We start from the raw sequence: 15,771 nt of genomic DNA, 5'->3' as shown, positions 1-15,771 counted from the left end.
TGTTTATTTTTCTAACTTTTTTTTTAATGTCGAGCTTTTCTAAAGTCTTTCTTGAATGTGTTGCAATGTTGTTTCTGTTTTATGTCCTGGTTTTTTGGCCTTGAGGCAGGTGGGATCTTAGCTCCCCAACCAGGGATCAACACACCACCCGCCACTCCTCCCCCATCATGTGGCATTGGAAGGCAAAGTCTCAACTACTGAACCACCAGGGAAGTCTCCTATAGTAATCTTCTGAATAATTGGCATGCAAAGGACTATCATAAAAAGGGAGGGAGGAAAGACTAGTAGGTGTTATTTGTTTGGTTTTTAAATATTTATTTATTTGGCTGCACTGGGTCTTAGTTGCCACATTTGGGATCTTTAGTTGCAGCAAGTGAACTCTCCGTTGCAGCATATGGGGTCTATTTCTCTGACCAGGAATTAAACCTGGGGCCCCTGCATTGGGAGCTCAGAGTCTTAGCCACTGGATCACCAGGGAAGTCTCTAGGTAGGTGTTTTTAGAACACATTTGAGCCTTTCCACCACCCCACATATGGCAGTAGCACAGCTCGTTTCTTGCAGACAAGGAGATCCACATCCCGAGACTCAGAGCAGCAGAACCATGTTATTCTGGGCCCCATCTACCTGATGCAAAGCTGAGCTCTTCCTGCTCCAGCCTGCCCTCCCCTGCAGAAGGTGACAGACTATAGTGACTCTGAATGACTCTCAAGGGAAGCCGAGACAAGTCACTGGCACCCAGAGGTTCCTCCTAGTTTCACCTGGTCCTCTGAGAAGGGTGTTCTCCAACATCCCTGAGGACCTTCATGCTAAATTTCTTCCTCTGCTTTCTCTTTCCACCTCTTCCCTTGGCTCACACTCCATGATAACCCTACTCTGGAGAACTCATTAGCCAATTAAAAAAAAAAAAAAATTGTGAGCTAGCAGTCAAATTTCAGGTCAGCATCACCAGGCAGGGGCCAAAAAGGCATCAGCAAGATGGACAAATGGACATTGCGAGAAAACAGAGGAAGCATGAAGAAAATCAGATAAACAGGAACAGAGGAGAGTGAGACTGAAAGTTTCAGACCCCAGAGCTGTGGCCACCCAGCCTGACACAGAGTCACGGGAGAGGAGACCCGGGGAGGCTGGGGGTGGCAGTGCTTGAGCTGAAAACAGCAAAGTAAATTCCTGTGGCTTATCACCACCCTTGAAATGCTGGCGAGCTCTTCAAAACTTTAAATCTTTCCTTCTGACCTTGGAAACCTTTTCTTTTCTTTTTAAATTAACTTTTAATTGGAGGATGATTGCTTTACAATATTGTTTTGATTTCTGCCATATATCAACATGAATCACCGTGAGTATACCTTTGTGTATGTCCCTTCCCTCTTGAACCTCCTTCCCACCTCCCACCCCCTCCCACTCCTCTCCCTTTATTTTTAAATTTCAAAGTTTAGTTTTGAAATAAAAGTTTATCTTCTCTTGGAAAGTGAGTGATCGTTAACCACCCTAAAGAAGGGATGCTACCAAATGTCCTGGCCCCATTGTGGAAATCTACAGTTTTAAATTTGTATTTGTTTCACACTCATATGATGATTCTTCAAGCCAGAAGGAACCTAGAAATTTCATAGTCTCACAATACAAACATTATACAGGTAAGGATAAGGAGGCTTTGTTTTAAGCCATTTTCTCCATTAAAAAATAAAATTCAATCTATTAGCAAGATTAATAGGACAAGAAACACAACTCACATATATACAAACACCTTCAGAGAACAAAAGAGTTACTCTGAGAGTCAAATCTTTAGTCATCTTTTTGTTTTTCACCTGTCACCCTCCACAACACAAAGCATTATTAACCCTTGACCAGACCTGGGGAGCTGAGAATATTGGAAAGAATCCCCTCACTCTAGCCACCAAGTTGGAGTTGGATTTTCATGTGTCAAATGAGTCCAAAGAAATATCAATACAACAGTTAAAAAAAAAACCAACCACCCATTACTGCCTTCACCTGATTTTTTTTCTGGTACTCTTTTATGAAACCAGCCCTTCTGTTGAGCTATTTTTTCCTCTATAGTTGCATTAATCAAAACCTTTCTCAATAGGAATTAAAGCAAACATTTATCTAGGCTTTTCTGCATATTTTATGTAAATATTTTAATCCCTTTAAGAGAAAGATATCCTGACACCCATTTTATGGAAGAGGGAAAAAAATGAAAGTCGCCCAGTTGTGTCCAACTCTTTCGACCCCATGGACTGTACAGTCCATGGAATTTTCCGGGCCAGAATACTGGAGTGGGTAGCCTTTCCCTTCTCCAGGGGATCTTCCCAACCCAGGGATCGAACCAGGTTTCCTGCATTGCAGGAAGATTCTTTACCAGCCGAGCCACAAGGGAAGCCCATTTGTGGAAGTGGGAAGGGAACTGGAAGTGGGAAGCCCACTTGTGGAAGAGAAGAGGGAAACAGGATCTCAAAGGCCAGGAGCTCACCTAGAGTCCAATAGCTCAAAGGGGCGGAGCTGAATTCAAGATCCAGGTCTGACTCCAAGATCCCTGTTTGTTTCTTTAGCCCACACTGCTTTGTTATTGAACGTCCACACTTGCCCTTTTCTCAAACCTACAATGGTGATTTGGATTCACATTGTAATATTCAGGGTAGCAGTCATCCCACCCAGCTTGGAGATTTTGTTGAATTTGATTAGTTTGCCTCTTCACTTTCAGGAGAAGAGCCCCGATGGAGGGACCAGGGAACCAGGTGTCCTGCTGTTCAATCTTACAGTGTTCTGGAGCATGTAGAAGAAGGACTTGGTCTGTGTGGCCAGTAGGTCAAATGCCTGGGTGACCCAGAATAAGTCTCTTGCCTCAGCTGAGACTCTGCTTCCCAACTGTTCAGTTCAGTTCAGTCGCTCAGTCGTGTCCAACTCTTTGCGACCCCATGGACTACAGCACACCAGGCCTCCCTGTCCATCACAAACTCCCAGATTTTACTCAAACTCATGTCCATTGAGTTGGTGATGCCATCCAACCGTCTCATCCTCTGTCGTCCCCTTCTCTTCCCGCCTTCAATTTCGTTAACTGTAGGGCAGTGATTATCTGCTCTGTTATTGTGAAGGTCAAAAGAGGCAGAATGAAGGCCCAGACTTTGGAAGGGTGGGGCACTTTTTGGACACCTGCCTGAATCATTCACTTAGCTGTGAGATCAAGTGATGCTGCATCTCCAAGTCTCAGTACCCTTCGCTGCGCAAGAAGGACAGTTCAGAGCCTAGCGATAGGGTGCGTGTGGGGAGCAAGTGCGGTAATATACAAGGTGCCATGGATTATGCATGGTGTTCAGTGTTCATTTGATGGCTTGTAACTAACAGGTGAAAAATTAAGTGTGTAAAGCACCATACATTTGAAATGTACTGTTATAGCAGATTACCTACTTCTGTAGGGCTTATGAGGAGTTAATAAATCAGATCTGCTCTATTAATTGCTCACAAATTATTAGCAATTATTCTCATTATTATCCAAGCACAGACCACCACCTGCCTCCCTCTCCTGTCCTTTTCTGGCAAGGACACCGTGTACCAAGACTTCTGGGCTTAACATTCAGTGCCCTACTCCCTGCAGAGAGCCAGGGGACCACAGCCAGGGACTCCCCAAAGAGGAGGATTGGAACAATGGCCATCAGCCCACCAGTAGGTGCTTTACATCTTGGGTACCAGAACCAGAAGGTGGACAGACACACGATTTTCCCTTTGACTCACTCCAGCTTTATTCTCTTAGGGGGGAGCCTGTGCTCAGACTGGCTACAATTTAGGTATTCTTTGAGACATGTCAGCAGAGCTCTGTTTATTCTGGGAACTGGGCTCATTCGAATCCAGACAAAGTGCCCAGGGACCAGACAATACCTTAGGGCGCTAATCAAGTGAGAACATTTATGAAATTACCAACTTTTTGTTGAATTGAATATAAAGCACTAAATCAACACCAGTTATTACTGTCATTATAATTTGACCTGAGGTCCAAATAATCCTCTGGTTTTGCTCTCTTTTTGACGTATGTGTGGGGGAGTTGGTCAGCAGCCCTTACATATCACCTGAATTGATAGAAATCATGACAGGTATAATTTGTAAAATCTGTTGTTCCACTATATTCCAAGAACAGATAAATTAAAGAATTACGAAGTTTATCAAAGAAAATTCTTCCAGACAAATGTACCACTTTTTCTGAAAATGGAAATTTAAATTTCAAACTGACTTAAGGTGGAGAAGGAGGTTCATTTACTTGTTTGAGGATTCTTCATATTGAGTATGTAAGGGAGAAAATCAAATCAGAATTTGCCATGCTATGAAAAGGAAAAAACCCTAAGGACTAGGCCTAATCTTGTATGTGGAATGTTTTATCCACTCAACAGGTTTTGTGTGCTTATTCAAGTCTAGGTAGGTCCCTGAAGAGGAATAGGGTCCCTGCCCAGCGGCCAGCACAGACAGGTGGTGTTAACACTATAAGTGCCATCAGGTGCTCGTTCTCATGAGGAAATGCATTCACAGTGGGCTCTGCAGATCCAGCCTGGAAGAGCCACATGCTCTTTACAAGTCTCCCAGCCTGGTTCCTGGACAGCATGGTCAGAGGTTAGCCCTCTGAGCAATGTGAGCACCAAAGTGTAACAGTGTTGAGACACCTTCAAAAGTCTTCAAAGGTAAATTGTGTGTTTCTTTTTCCTTGGTTCTGTTGTGTTAAGGTCTCCAGCCCATCTCTATCTATCTAAATGTGTAAACTCTAAAATAAGAGTTTCTCACATATATATATATTTTCTCCCTAATCATTCTGTAAATTTTTTCCCCAGAAAGTATAGATTTGATGTGGGGAAGATTCTTCTCTATTAAATTCAGTTTAATAAAAATTTGTTGAAGTCCTACTATGTCCAGATTTTACGGCAAGAACCATGTGAAATATGAAAATTAAGTTGTGGTTCTTGCCCTTGGAGAACTTAAGACCTTGTGGAAGAGACAGACAGCTATAATAGAAGATAGACGAAGGTACAGGGTATAATATAGATATAAAGAAATTTCTATTAGTAAAAGATTACACAAAGAAGTCTGGTAGCACTTTATCAAATTGTCAGTATCAGTTGTCTTTGGATGATAAAGTCTTCAGAATTTTTATTTTCTATTTTAACGATTCTTCCAAGTTAAAAAAATCAGTGTGTATTACCTATTAGAAATTAGTAAACCTTGTTTTTTAGAACAGTTTTAGAGGTACAGAAAAATTAAGCAGATAGTACAGTCTCCATATATCTTCCAAGACATGTAACACATAAACACACACCACAGAATTTTCCTTATAGTTAACATTTTACATTAGTATAGTGTATTTGTTACAATTGCTTGTCATGTCTTGCTACATTTAAAAAAAAAGACCCCTTTATCAGTATGTAATGAAACTCTTTGTCTCTGATAAATTTCCTTGTACAGAAGTCTCTGTGTCTAAGATTAACATGGTCACTTCAATTTTACTTTGATTAGTGTTACCACGGTGTATCTTTTTCTATCTTTTTACCTTTAATCTGTGTTTGTCTTTATACTTAAAATGAGTTTCTTGTAGACAGCATGTGGTCAGGTCTTTTTTTTTTAACTCACTTTGACAATTTTTGTCTCTTAATTGGTATCCTTAGAACATTCACACTTAAAGTGACTCTTGATATAGTTGGATTAATATCTACCATATTTGTTGAAAGCCCGACATGATGCATTGACAAGAGAAACTGAGGTAGGGCTTCCCTGGAGGCTCAGTGGTAAAGAAACTGTCTGCCAGCGCAGGAGATATGGGTTCAACCCCTGGATCGGGAAGATCCCATATGCCGTGGGACAACTAAACCCACACACCACGACTACTGAGCCAGTGCCCTAGAGCCTGTGATCCACAGCTACTGAGCCCATGTACCGCAAATACTGAAGTCCACATGCCTAGAACCCGTGTTCCATAAGAGAAACCACTACAATGAGAAGCCTATGCACTGCCATGAGTAGTCCCCACTTACCACAACTGGAGAAAGCCCACATGCAGCAATGAAGTCACAGTCATAAATAAATAAATCTTTTAAAAAAGAGAGAAACTGAGGTAGTTAAGCTTTCAATACAAGGCTTTATGATAATCTGTGTAGAAGCTGGGCTGTGTTGAATAATCATTCTGGGTGCCAAAGATTGTTTCCTCTAATTTCTTTGTTTCTTGTCTTCCCCTGTTATCTTTGGGTTTCCCTAGGAACCCTTTCTTTTTTTAATTTAATATTATTTTATTTATTTATTTTTTTTAAGTTAAACATTGTGACCTTTATTTTTTTTTCCATTTATTTTTATTTGTTAGAGGCTAATTACTTTACAATATTGTAGTGGTATTTGCCATACATTGACATGAATCAGCCATGGATTTACATGTGTTCCCCATCCCAATCCCCCCCTCCCACCTCCCTCTCCATCCCATCCCTCTGGGTCTTCCCAGTGCACCAGCCCTGAGCACCCGTCTCATGCATCCAACCTGGGCTGGTGATCGTTTCAACCTTGATAGTATACTTGTTTCAATGCTGTTCTCTCTGAACATCCCACCCTCGCCTTCTCCCACAGAGTCTAAAAGTCTGTTCAGTACATCTGTGTCTCTTTTTCTGTCTTGCATATAGGGTTATCATTACCATCTTTCTAAATTCCATATATATGCGTTAGTATACTGTATTGGTGTTTATCTTTCTGGCTTACTTCACTCTGTATATTGGGCTCCAGTTTCATCCATCTCATTAGAACTGATTCAAATGTATTCTTTTTAATGGCTGAGTAATATTCCATAGTGTATATGTACCACAGCTTCCTTATCCATTCGTCTGCTGATGGGCATTTAGGTTGCTTCCATGTCCTCACTATTATAAACAGTGCTTCGATGAACATTGGGGTACATGTGTCTCTTTCAGATCTGGTTTCCTCAGTGTATATGCCCAGGAGTGGGATTGCTGGGTCATATGGCAGTTCTATTTCCAGTTTTTTAAGGAATCTCCACACTGTTCTCCATAGTGACTGTACTAGTTTGCATTCCCACCAACAGTGTAAGAGGGACTAGGAACCCTTTCTTAAATAGATCCTGTGACTTGCAGCTTTTTCAGTTGTGATCTGCTATTATTGTCCTGGAGCCTGTTGATGTGGTGGAAATGTGTTGGTGAGTGTTCTAAAATCCTATGATTAAATCTCATTCATTTTTTTTTTAAGCAGGACTGAGTTCCTGGGTTATGACCTACAGAAACAATTCTCAAGCTTTTTTCCATTCTTTCCTTACATGAGACAGAAAGTCTACAGGGGACCAAAACTGGATAATTGCCCTTGGAAGGTCCTTATTATGAATAACCCTCCAGGCTTATTTCAAAATAGTTACTTTTCCCATCCCATGCCAGAAATTTCTCCAAGGGGAATTTTCTCCAGTTTTCACCATGAGAACTTCAGTGGGGTTCCTGGAAGTAAAACCTATAGAAGTATGGGGGCTGCTCTGAATGTCTACTCTGCTATAGGTTGAATGTTTGCATTACCACGTCAGTAGCCTGGGCTAACATTATCCATCTCTCAAGGGCATTTAAGGATGGATGGCACAGCGCCCGCAGCAGTGGGCCCCTCAGTGTTTGGTGGCTATTATGACTCAGGAGACAGAATGGTGCCTGGTGAGCAGCTGCAATGCAAAGAGTGAAGTGTGTGGTGAAAAGATAGAAGCAACCACTGTCCACAGTCCAGGGGAAACTTGTCAGGGAGAGGAAGGGCCAGCAGGGCTAAGAGGAGGGGCAGCAGGGTTTGGGGGAAGGTTTTTCCAGGTTCAAAGACACGGCCATGTGAAGAGCAAGAAGCTGAATGCAAAAGGCAGACAGAGGTGCAGAGGATTGAAGAAAGTGAGTCCTGGGACAAAGGGAGTGGAGAAGGCTTTGAGAATACATGAAGAATTCAGGGGAGTCCCTGGAAGGAGAAACTAGCAAACATGACAGTGTACGGAGGTACCAATGTGCAGCAGTGCACGATGGGAAAGTCCTCACTGAGGAAAGGCAGTTTAGGCTCCCTGGGCTCCCACTTACCCATCTGTAAAATGGGGTCAGCCTCACCTGTTTATTGCTCAGAATGCCACTGAGGAGATGTGCAAAAGTCTCGTTAGAGCATATAGAATTATGAAGGCTCAGAGATTGATGTCAAACAGAACTCATAGGTGAAATGTGTTTTCTCCCCACTGGCTTCTTTCTCTGAAAAGTTTAGAGGAAATTATTTTCAAGTGCTTTGATCTTCCTGGCAGAAAGACACCAAATAAATTCGAGATGTTATGGTACATTAGTGTCTCTGCTTGGGAACTGAGGGTGACCGATTTTATTCAATAGCTAGTGACAACCTTTCAGAGTTGCTTAAACCGCCTAAGCCCCACCCAAGTCCTAGACCCCAAGGCCACTACCCTCTGAGCCTTTCTTATGTAACCATCCTGAAATAGGGCTGTGAAGGCAATTTTTAAGGCCGATACCTCATTTATGTGGCCACGACTCCTTGGTGGGTACCAGGGTGTCCAAGTCTGTGACTTGGGTGTAAGAGAGTGGGTAAGCTTTTGCCACACGGCCTGCTCAGCCTCCCTGAATGCATTGCTATGGAACTGTGATGAAACTAGCCACTGCTGCCATTCATGGGGTGGTGGGCGCTGCCAGAGCCTGCAGTGGGGCTAACGGGGGATGAGTAGCTTGCCTGGGTCACAGAGCCACAGTCAGAGTCAGGCTTCAGACTGTCCGTGCCAGGCCTGGGTTCCTTCCTACTCTGGCGATCTCACTACCTCGTGTGCAACAACCCCCCTCCGAGTTGTCAGGAAGAACATGTGTGTCTCAGCTGTGTGAAAGGATAGGAAGGTTCTTTACCAATGTGTTTGGCCTCTCTTTTTACAGTCATCTTCTAATTTAAATGCCTGAACAGATGTCATGATCTACTTGGGTTGCTTTCCCTTTGGGTTTCTCCCTGGGCCGGAGGCCTGCTGTTCTTCCCTGCCAGGAGGTCAGAGGTGAGTCTGGGACTTGCAGAGCTCTCTTCCAGCTGTGAGTTCTACAGTTTTCCTTCTGAATCAATGTCCTCTGCCCCAGAGGTGCCAGTGGAAAAGGCCAAGGGTTTCTGGGACTCCCTCCCAAGCACATCAGGGACTCCCAGGTGGCTCAGTGGTAAAGAATTCATCTGCCAATGCAGGAGACACAAGAGATGTAGCTTTGATCCCTGGGTTGGGAAGATCCCCTGGAGAAGGAAATGGCAACCCACTCTAGTATCTTGCCTGGAGAATCCCATGGACGGAGGAGCCTGGTGGGTCCACGGGGTTGCACAGAGTCGGACACGACTGAGCGACTTTACTTTCACTTCCAGTATTCTTACCTGGATTATTCCAAGGACAGAGGAGCCTGGTGGACATGAAGCTGCAAAAAGTCAGACATGACTGACTGACCAAGCATGCACTCGTGCACCCAAGCGCACAGGGACCCATTCCTTCTGCTTCCCATTCACCTGCGTGGACCCCAGCCTTGCTGCCTTGAACAGCCCACGCCCTAGGTCTGCTGTGACGTTTCACCTCCTCTCCCCGCCTCCCACCCCCCCTCACACCCACTGTCTGTAATGGACCCAGTGCTCACTTCCATTGTCGAACAAGCCCGTCATCCTGTGGATGCCGCTGTAACAGTGAGATCCAGATGGTAGGTGAGGGCTGTATTCGTTTGCTGACACACAAGGTACTGCAGGCAGCAGTAGAGAGGTGGAGGGGGGTGATTAGACAACAACATATACTTATTTCCTCACATTTCTAGAGGCTGGAGGTCCAAGTTCAAGGTGCCGGTGGGGTTGTTTCTTCTGAGGTCTCTCTCCACGTCTTGCGGATAGTCATCTTCTCCCTGTTTCTCCACATGGTCTTCCTTCTATATACATCTGGGTCCAAACTTCCTCTTCTTATAAGAAGTCCAGCCACACTGGATTCAGGCCCACCCCACTGGCTTTGTTCTACCCTAATTACCTCCCCAAAGTACAGGCACATTATATTTGGGGTTAGAACTTCAGCAAAGGAATCTGGGGGGATACAATTCAGCCCATAGAGGGCCAAGGGGAGATTTTAGAGGGGCCTCCAAAGTCAGAATCCTGTACCAGTGAGGGCGGGGGTAGCAGGGAGGAAGGTGGACAGAAAGGGCCCCTGACGTCCTGCCACGTCTGTTGCGCCTCACTCTGGTGGTCACTGGAGCTTCAGCTCTTTCTCTCCTCATAGAAAGGTGGGCCTGGAACACTCCCAAGGGCCCCAGAGGAGCTGGACTCTGCTTTTGGTAGGAATGGGTTTGGGGAGAGCGAAGATCCTGGGGCGCCCTGGGATTCTAGGAGTGACTCAGCTGCCTGCTGCCACAATCCAATGCTGAGTCTCTCTTCTGTGTCCCTTCGGTCCCCACCGTGGTCTCCCTGGCTGGTCATCTGTCCCCATCTCTGTGGCAGGATTAAGAACCATCCCTAGCTTCATGCCTGCAAAGTCACCTCAACTTGAGTCAGGGGAGCTTCTCTGCTTACTCTCTGGGCTTCCGTTTCCTTGGCTGTGGAACGGGGAGGCTGGGAGGGACTCCAGGGAGAGAGCCCTGTGGGGCCCCAGGCCCATGCAAGTCCCTCAAAACCTCATGGGGGATTACTGCGGGACTGTCCTGTCCTGACCTGTCTAGACTCCAGGAGGGAACGAGAGGTGCCTGGTTACAGCCTGGTTACTACCCCTTGGGTTAGTGGGTGCAAACCCGTCATCAGTTCTTGTAGCTGCTCCACTTTCCCCCAACATTGGATTTTGATGTGCCATGATCTTGGTCCCAGGGACCATCAGTTAGCATGTATGGCTTGCTGATCACCACCTGTTTACCAGACCATCTCCTCACTATCATTCATATATTAATGTGCCTGGTAAATTTTAGTTGAATTGTTTTTTTCTATACTCAGTCTACCAGGTTTGTAGTTTACAGAGTATCTTTATCTACTCAACTTTTAAATTTTTGTTAAAAAATTACTGGTTCAGTTGCAGCGCAGAAAGGAGCCAGGGGTAGAGTGATGGTGGACAGAGCCTGGTGGTGTTCACATGGGAGGGCAAGCAATGAAGGCACCGCCCCTCAGCTAGGCCACGCCTCTTTGTCCAGATTGTAAGCAGCCTGGCTTTAGACGTAGATTGTGAACAGATGGGTGCATGTAAGGCTCCTTAGAGAATTCGAAAGTCCAGGGTGGTCCTGGGAAGCCAGCCCCCTCTCCCCCAAAATACCTCCATCCCACATTCTCCCCCAGGAGCCCTAAGAGTGACTGACAACAGCCTGGGGTCAAGAGGTTCCCCTGGGAGAGGAAGAGGTGCTCTGAGAGGGACTTTGTCTGGAAATTCTCTTTCCTCCTTGATTTACTAACAAGACCAAATTTAAATAGCCTCCAAGTCAAGGAGCTGGAGTCTGATCTAACTGTCATGACGGTCAGTTCAATGGTGACTTTGAACTGTCACAGGACTGCCCTCTTGCAGGAAAGCTTGTTACACTAAGGAGTGAGGTACGACCTATATGGGCCCCATGAGGGGGATTGGGAAATAGTATGAGGAAATTGCTGACTTTTCTGGAGCCAGAGGTATCAGGATATGGAATAGGCTGCCTAGCAAATTGATGAGCTCCCCATCAATAGAGGAGTCCAAAGAGAAAACAGGGAGGTGAGGGGAGGTGGCTGCTGGAGAGGAGATTCAGGCATGGATATGTGTCTGTAAGTTTAGTTCAGTTCAGTCACTCAGTCATTGTCCGACTCTTGAGACCCCCATGGACTGCAGCACGCCAGGCCTCCCCGTCCATCATCAATTCCTGGAGTTTACTCAAACTCATGTCCATTGAGTCGGTGATGCCATCCAACCATCTCATCCTCTGTCTTCCCCTTCTCCTGCCTTCAATCTTTCCCAGCATCAGGGTCTTTTCCAGTGAGTCAGTTCTTCACATCAGGTGGCCAAAGTACTGGAGTTTCAGCTTCAACATCAGTCTTTCCAATGTATATTCAGGAATGAGTTCCTTTAGGATGGACTGGTTGGATCTCCTTGCAGTCCAAGGGACTCTCAAGAGTCTTCTCCAACATCACAGTTCAAAAGCATCAATTCTTTGGAGCTCAGTTTTCTTTATGGTCCAACTCTCACATCCATATATGATCACTGGAAAAACCATAGCTTTGACTAGATGAACCTTTGTTGGAAAAGTAATGCCTCTGCTTTTTAATATGCTGTCTAGGTTGGTCATAACTTTTCTTCCAAGGAGCAAGTGTCTTTTAATTTCATGACTGCAGTCACTTTTGATTTTGGAGCCCCCCAAAATAAAGTCTGTGATTTTGGAGTGATTTTGGAACCCCCCGAGACAAAGTCTGCCACTGTTCCCACTGTTTGCCCATCTGTTTGCCATGAAGTGATGGGACCAGATGCCATGATCTTAGTTTTCTGAATGTTGAGTTTTAAGGCAACTTTTTCACACTCCTCTTTCACTTTCAAAACTGGCTGGTTATTGCCATTACTCCCAAACCTGTAAGTCTGATTCTGTGAAAGGACTTGGGAAAAAACTCATTTTATCTCAAGTGTGCTAACTAACCATGCTGTCTCTTAAGCCTTGAGGTGGCGTCTGGGTCCAATCTAATGGCTGCCTCCTGTTCTTTGCTGCTGTTTCTACGGAAAAGCTGCAGGTAAGTCATGCTATTATTTAATAGCAGAGTTGGAGTTTCAATTCTCTGGGTGTATGAGCGAGATCTGATGAAAGGGAGGAGAGTGAGTTCTGACTCTGTGAGAACTGTAAACCGGGGAAACGTCAGAGTAACAAGGCTTGGAGAGACACGTGTTAGGCAAAGGGGTTTAGTATTATTTGGACTGAATGTCAATCATTTCTCTCTACAGTCTTCATTGGCATCCGGTATCTGACCCTCTGCCTCCTACCCTGAGGACCCTGCTTCCGTTGAAGTTGATAGACCAGAGAGGGTGTCCAGAATGACTCATATGGCTGGGGTGGAGTGGGACCGACCAGAACTTAGCAAATGCCCAGGGAGGGGCACTCTGCCAGTTGTCCACAGCTCACTCAGAAACCCTGAAGTTCACATCTCTTGTTTCTGTCCTGGATCAAGATGCATTTAATTTTCTCTGGGAGCCATTTCCTGGAATCTTCTACAGGTTGGGGATTTGGAACTGACTGTATATTCTCATTAAACAGTTCAGTCAATAATGAAAAGAGCTATTATCAGTTGGGATATAAACATTGAGGATGGAGTCCAAATTTTTCCCCCATTGGGAAAACATATTACAAAATTTGAGAAAATATTTTATTGAATGTTTAGAATTACAAAACTAACGTTCTTGTTGGAACATATTCCTCTATTCAAGTCCTTTTCTCATTTGTGAATCAAGTTTTTGTTGTTTTTAGTTCTCTATATATTCTGATATTAATCTCTCATCAGATATGATCTGCAAATATTTTTCTCAATCTGTGTTGTCTCATTATCTCACTTTATATATATATATATACATTTATACATACATACATATATATATATATATACATATATATATTATATATGTATATATATATATAAAAACCCAGTCCAGTATTCTTTCCTGGAGAATCTCATGGACAGGAACCTGGTGAGCTACAGTCTGTAGAGTCAAGGAGAGTAGGACATAACTGAAGAGACTTAGCATATATGTAACAAATACTTGCTCATTCTGCCTTTTCACTATTGATTGCACAAAAATCCTTAATTTTCATTGTCAAATATGTTCATTTTTTTCTATTGCCTGTACCTTTGGTGTCATATCCAAGAAATTATTGCCAAATCCAACGTTGTGAAGTATTCGCCCTATTTTTTTTCTTTCTTAATATTTTTTGTCTTAAAAAAACTTTTTTTCCCCTATGTTTTCTTCTGAGAGTTTTGTAATTGTCATTCTTATATTTAAGCTTTTGGTCCATTTTGAGTCGACTTTTCTATATGGTGGTGAGTAAGGTTTCAACTTCATTCTTTGTATGGGGATATCCAGTTTTCCCAGAAACATTTGTTGGAAAACCTCTTTTCCCTATTTAATGGCTTTGGCACCCTTGTCAAAAATCATTTGACCATATACTCAAGGGTTTACTTGTAGGTCCCCCATCCTATTCCATTGGTCTATCTGGACTTTATGCCACTAGTCATTTGGACCACTCTCCTACTGAATACAAAGAAAAAGTTGGACAAATATATTTTTGCTCTTAAAAGCATTAAACTGCTAACAAGGTAGTGATTATTAGAAATTATTGATACAAAATCAAAGAGAGGATGGAGATCTAGAGATGAGTTTAATAGCAGATTTTGCCTAACATTTTCCTGTGGGGATGTTGCTGAGGAATGAGCTATGCTTTTGGTAACGTTGTGGGGTTAGGGAGAAAAGGTTGAAGTACAGGCCTGCTAAGGTAAGGGTGATAAATTGACCTTGGAGGGCTGCCTATACCTTGGGAATAAAGTGAATGAGAAATAATTTCTTTTTTTTAATTAATTTCACTTGGCAGATAAACACTTTATACAGTATTGTGATGTTTTTTCATACATCAACATGAATCAGTCACAGGTATACATGTGTCCCCCCATCCTGAATCCCACCTGCCACCTCCCGAGAAACGATTTCTACACAGCTCCTTGACTTTGAATTATCTGGGTGGTTCAGAAAATCTTGGGCTCTAAAACTGAACTGAAGGTGGTTCTGAATGTTTAGTGCCTCTAGGCACCTATAGAAAAGAAAAAAAACCCAATCCTCTCTAGAGGAAGGTACCATTCTAGGCCTCAAATTATTTCCCCATATAGATGTGTCAGGCATACAATCATGTGTAATCAACACCAAAGAGAAAAAAAAATGAGCAAGAATCAACAGAAGCCATAAATAGAAACAGATTCATAGATTCATAGCGAGTCTATGAGAGTTACATAGTCTGCAAAGCAACTTACTATGTTAAAGGATATAAAAGCCAAGTTTGACATTTTCGACAAGGAGCTAGAAATTATAAAAAGGGACATGACAATTTTGAGAAGAATCAAAAATTTTAGAACTAGGATCCCTGGTGGTACAGTGGATAAGAATTCGCCTGCCAATGCAGGCGACATGGGTTCAATCTCCGCTCTGGGGAGATCGTACATGCCACAGAGCAACTAAGCCTGTGCGTTACAACTACTGAAGCCCATGGGCCTAGAGCCGGTGCTCTGCAACAAGAGAAGCCACTGAAATGAGAAGCCTGCGCACTGCAATGAAGAGAGTTCTTGGATATTAAAAAATTATGTGAAAGCTTAAAGAACTCAGTGGAAAGATTAGAAGATGATGTTGGTGAAATCACCCAGAAAGTAGGGAAAACAAAAAACAAAAAACTCCAACAACATCAGCTATGTAAGTGCTTAAAGTTGATAGTGAATTGTAACATCATATTCTCAGGTTATTGTATGGTTACTATACATGTTTCTCTGTGGTGCTGAGCACACATCCTGCCTGGCATTTGAATGTGACATGTGACCATGTGTTGCAGTGGGGTCCTGCTTAGTACAATTTTAGGAAAGCAGAGAAGTATCAATTTTAAGAAAATTAGAGGAAGAGCATAATCTTCTGACGGAAAAGGAAATGGCAATCCACTCCAGTATTCTTGCCTAGAGAATCCTGTAGACAGCAGAGCCTGGTGGGCTGCCGTCTATGGGGTGGCACAGAGTCGGACACAACTGAAGCGACTTTGCATGCATGCATAATCATCTGCTTAATAACACTCTGACAAGAAC

Source organism: Muntiacus reevesi, chromosome 3, assembly GCF_963930625.1.
Source record: "Muntiacus reevesi chromosome 3, mMunRee1.1, whole genome shotgun sequence".
Classification (NCBI taxonomy): domain Eukaryota; kingdom Metazoa; phylum Chordata; class Mammalia; order Artiodactyla; family Cervidae; genus Muntiacus; species Muntiacus reevesi.
Note: the sequence above shows the minus strand (reverse complement) of the source record.